Raw genomic sequence first — 5746 nt, 5'->3', positions numbered from 1 at the left:
TGAAAAAAAATGCTAGTATCTTGAAAAATATCTAGTCAAATGTTATGTACTGTCATCATGGCAAAGATAAAAGAAATCAGTTATTATTAGAAATAAGCTATTAAAACAATTATGTTTAGAAATGTGTTTAATAAAAGTCTCTCTATTAAACAGAAACTGGGGCAAAATATAAAACAATTACAGTTTTTCTCAATTGCTTCGGTGCATTTTTCAACAGTCTGAAAATTCTTTAAACTGCGAGAGCAAACAGTGCAAACGTGACTCACTCAAAACATTTAATTCATGCTTTAAAATCTAGTTATCATATCAGTAATTTGGCCAAGGTCAAAACATAAAGTGTATTTGTAATTTTGTGAGCCACACACACACTCAAATTAAGTTGTTTTTTTTGTCATCACAGTCAACCATGAAAATTAATGTTTTAAAATATCTGATATTTGTTGAGAAGAGTCAACTGTACAAAGAAAAAACATTTTGTATTTATACAGTACATGTATTTTTGTACGAATGTATTACATGTTAAGTGCAATCTTACTTATATTCCAATTACTGCATTTCGTATTTCTTATGTTACCACAAATACACTACAAAATACAAATCTTCCAATTGCTCTTCCGCATGTTGCTGCAGTTCGGGGGTGTAGAAGTTTTCCATTCTCAAAAAAAAGTTATGTGCTATGGGCAATCTAAGTATATATATATGCTCCCAGTCCTGATTAATTAACTGGATGATGTAAATTATATTGCTAATGGAGGTCATTTACCAATTTAGTAGACATTACAAGCGATGTCATTATCAGATATTTATGGTATAAACATCTGATCAACCTAATTGTTCAGAGATCTGGTTTCAAAAATGTAATTTTTCTTTTCAAAATTTGAGCTAAAGCAATTGAGAAAAACTGTCAAATTTAACAGGAGGGCTAATAATTCTGACCTCAACTGTATGTGTAAATATATGCATATATAAATACAGTGGGTACAGAAAGTATCCAGAGGCCCTTAAATTCTTCACTCTTTGTTATATTGTAGCCATTTGCTGAAATCATTTAGGTTTTAGTTAATTTTAAAGTTAATTTTTTCCTCATTAATGTACACACACATCCCATATTGACAGAAAAACACAGAATTGTTGACATTTTTGCAGATATAATAAAAAAGAAATACTTAAATATCACATGGTCCTATGTATTCAGACCCTTTGCTCAGTATTTAGTAGAAGCACCCTTTTGATCTAATACAGCCATGAGTCTTTTTGGGAAAGATGCAACACGTTTTTCACACCTGGATTTGGGGATCCTCTGCCTTTCCTCTTTGCAGATCCTCCCCAGTTCTGTCAGGTTAGATCATAAATGTTGGTGGACAGCCATTTTTAGGTCTCTCTAGAGATGCTCAATTGGGTTTAAGTCAGGGCTCTGCCTAGGCCATTCAAGAACAATCACAGAGGTAAACTTCGGCCCAGTCTGAGGTCCTGACCACTCTGGAGAAAGTTTTCATCCAGGACCTCCTTGTACTCAGCTGCATTTGTCTTTCCCTCAATTGCAACCAGTCGTCCTGTTCCTGCAGCTGAAAATCACACCCATAGCATGATGCTGCCATCACCATGCTTCACTGTTGGCACTGTATTGGACAGGTGATGAGCAGTGCCTGGTTTTCTCCACGCATACCGCTTAGAATTAAGGCCAAAAAGTTCTATCTTGGTCTCATCAGACCAGATAATCTTATTTTCTCACCATCTTGGTATGCTTCAGGTTATTTTTTCAGCAAACTTCAGGAGGAACTTTCATGTGTCGGGCCAATCTGCCATAAAGCCCCAACTGGTGAAGGGCTGTAGTGATGGTTGACTTTCTACAACTTTCTCCCATCTCCTGACTGCATCTCTGGAGCTTAGCCACAGTTATCTTTGGGTTCTTCTTCACTTCTCTCACCAAGGCTCTTCTGACCTGATAGTTCAGTTTGGTCAGATGGCCAGCTCTAGGAAGGGTTCTGGTCTTCCCAAGCGTCTTCTATTTAAGGATTTTGGAGGCCAATGTGCTTTTAAAAACATTAAATGCAACAGTATTTTTTTTTTTCGTAAACTTGGCCATATCTGTGCCTTGCAACAGTTCTGTTCCTGTACTTAGGTCCCTGTCCTTTGAACTCATGATTCTCATTTGCTCTGACATGCATTGTGAGCTGTAAAGTATAGTTGTATATATTGTATATTTCTGTCTATATATCAAATATCTTTTATGGCAGTGCATTCAAAATTACCTGAACCACAATTATGTTGCACAATTATGTTTGTAAGAATTGCCAAAAACGCCAACATTGTACTGCATGTGTAAAAAATTTATTTTTATTTGATAAATTATTGTAATATTAAGTAAAGATCTTCCATAAAGATAAAACATAAATAATGAAAAAACAGAAAAACATAAGTTTTGATTAGTAATACACATTTAACTAAATCTTGAGCATTCAAGCAGTCACTGCTTGAGCAAAACGTGACATGCATAACCAATGCAGAGCACCTACACCCTCAAAAGGCCACACCCAAATATCCAAAACAACTTTAATAGGATTGTGAGTAGCTTCAACCTTTTTCAATTTGCCAGGCACTGTTTAGTCTCACACTTTGTACATGCCATGCATCAGTTCTGGTCTGTTCGGTTCTTGTGGCATTCCCCATTATTAGTAAACATTGGGCAGTTGACCAAACTGTTGACTTTGTACCACATTTATACAAAGAACAGTTTTATCAATATTAGGAGACTTCCTCCTAAATTGAAACTGCATGGTGTAATGCTTGCATCAGCTGTCTTACAGAACCCATGTCCACAGTTTCAGCTCAGCAGCAGGACAAAAGACCAGAAATACAAACGTTAAAGGTGTGATCAGCAAAGTAAAGGGCAAGACTGACTTGACAAGTAAATGCAGTGAGTGCCAGATGCTTTTAAGTCGAGGAGAAAAGTGATTACAAAGATTCTTAAATTGCTAATTTTCTCTACCTCCTAGTTTTTGCAGATGAGTCAGTGAATAAAATGCTAGTTACAAACTTGAAGTTCAAACATATACTTTATAAGATTTTATTGGAAAAACAAATCAGGAAACAGCAAACAATACCTAGGATTTTACATGTTACAACAACCTGAACAGTTTCTGGGATGAATACCTACTGCTTATAGCAGGTCCAGGAGCATTTTGACATGACTGATAATTCAACTGTGCTGGAACTGGAAGATCAGGTTGCAATAGTTGCATAGTTCGCTGCTCCAGGCTTGGGAACTTGTTGTAGACTGGTAATTTGATGGCACAACCACTGAAGTGTCCTGGAATCCATGTTGTAAAAGAGTGTCAAAACTTGACAGTACTTGAGGCTGCTAGCTGGACTGCACTGGCAGAGCTGGGGAAGAGCTAGACTGAATGAGAGACAGACAACTGGGCAGCATTTATGGCTGGGAAACTGACTGCCCTGGAACAGAAGAAACCAGGTCTCCAGCTAAGGAGATGGTCTAAGAATTGTATTGTGCCTGGGGCTGGTAGCCAGACTCAACCAGCATAGTTTGGGCACACTAGCTGGGCTTAGATAGAGATTGGTTGCTAGGTGGTACTTGTGCCTCAATGTTGGAAGGTTTCAGTTTGTTAGGCGTGACTGGGTGCCAAAACACATCTTGCCATAACTTGGCTGGAGGCTAATAGCCAGGCTGGTGCAATGGCCTTTGTTGACCATTGGGCTGAGATACAAAACTGTAACTCAATAATCCAGGCTTATCAAGAGGCAAATAGTTTGGTTGTACTTTTAGAACTACAGGCTGCTCACTTTGAAACACTAGGTACTGTGAGCTAGGGTGTCCAGACAGACATGCTGGTTTGAAAATAGATGTGAGGGGGCTGGGAAGGTTACAGTCCATGGGAATCGAGTCACTTGGTTGTACAACAGGCTTGGTATCCTGAGCTGGGGTTGGAAGACTGAATGTAGATGGAGACTGATACTGTACCTCCACTGATAACTTGGATGAGATAAGTCTTGACAGGAATACATTTTGGAGCCAATCTGATTAACCATATGGGAGTGCACTGGCTTGAGAGTTTGCCCATTCTGCTTGGCAACATACTTATAGCTAAATTGTACTGCTTGCAGGTTGATTGGCGACCCCTGATTAATAAAGGGACTAAGCCGAAAAGAAAATAGATGAATGAAGTGCTGATATTTGCATAATGAACTGGCCTTTCAAAGGCTAAGAAGCCATCTAACAGACTGCACTGCAGACTGGAGGCTAGTCGGAGATTTGTTGAGAGATTTGTTGGCCACTGGGCTGGGATAACTGCAGAGGGCTAGACTGGGTCAGGGTTCCAAAACTTGCTGGTTGCTCACTGCTGAACTGGGAAATTGTCTGCACTAACTGTTGGCTGCAGGCTTTGTCACAGACACACTGCTGGTTTGCAGTGGAATTTGGGAAATTGGCTGCACTGACTTAGGAACAGGATAAATGCTTTGCTGCAATGGGGTCAAGACAGAAGAACTGAGGACTTCAGAGCCTTAGACACCTTGGACTAGTTGGCTGATTTAAATCATACCTGGACATGTCTATACTCACTGCATTCGCAACAGAACCATAAATAAGGCCACCACTTCCAGCTGAATCAACATGAAATCCTTGAAGGTGGCTTTTAGAACAAGAATCAAAGCCTGGTTTTTCACTTATCATGGGAGTGCCTGAAGAGCCAACCTGAGAACTGTAGCTTCCAGTGTTATAGTCTTCTTTATCAGCAGCACTGTAAGTTGTATCCTTGCTGACTGGTCCAGCCACATCAGCTAAGCTATAGAGATTTTCAGTTGCTGCATGGATTGACTGGGATTATCAGATTCAAGATAGCCTCCACTACTGTCAGGGCTAAATGCATAAACTACATTTAAAAACATAACAACAACAACAACAACAACAACAAAAGTTATATAAAGCAAGATAAAAATAGATAATAATGCAAAGACCAAATTTATCTAAATAAATATGATTTTTTTATGTCTTGGAAAAGAGAGATCTACTATATTCTTAAATATGAAAATACACTTTCTTGATCAAAAAGTAAAAAAAATATTGCAAATTAATTATTTAAATATATTATTTTATATCATTAGTTTATTGGTGAATTGTGTGTCAGGCAGTGGGTCAGTTTAGTTCAAAGGTGTTATATTTTGCAAGACCATTCCTATGGCGAAAGTTGTTTCTGCTGAGTGGGTGTTCTGCTAAATTTAGGTATGCTGTTTTTGTGAATTTCTAAAACTGTTTGCAACATTCATTCATTCATTTCGGCTTAGTCCTTTTATTAACCCGGGATCGCCACAGCGGAATGAACCGACAACTTATCCAGCACGTTTTTTTACAGTGGATGCCCTTCTAGCCACAACCCACCGCTGGGAAACATCCACACACACTCATTCACACATACACTACGGACAATTTAGCCTACCCAATTCACCTGTACCACATGTCTTTGGACTGTGGGGAAAACCGGAGCACCCGGAGGAAATCCACGGGAACGCAGAGAGAACATGCAAACTCCACACAGAAACGCCAACTGAGCCGAGGCTCGAACCAACGACCCAGCGATGTTCTTGCTGTGAGGTGACGGCACTACTTACTGCACCACTACGTCGCCCTGTTTGCAGCATGTTCCAAAAAAAAAAAAAAAAGAGGCAGGTAAACATTACTTATTCAACAATTTTCTGTTCACTTAAAGTGTGGTCAGTGAGAGGGGGAAAA

General features: G+C 39.1%; 1 pseudogene; it reads right to left on the bottom strand.

Annotated features, from left to right (window-relative positions):
- Positions 1–3104: 3104 nt before the first annotated feature.
- Positions 3105–4905, bottom strand: LOC130218085 (uncharacterized; annotated as a pseudogene).
- Positions 4906–5746: the final 841 nt, after the last annotated feature.

This window comes from Danio aesculapii, chromosome 24, assembly GCF_903798145.1.
Source record: "Danio aesculapii chromosome 24, fDanAes4.1, whole genome shotgun sequence".
NCBI lineage: Eukaryota > Metazoa > Chordata > Actinopteri > Cypriniformes > Danionidae > Danio > Danio aesculapii.
The sequence above is the reverse complement of the archived record's forward strand: the minus strand, read 5'-3'. Positions and strand labels throughout refer to the sequence as shown.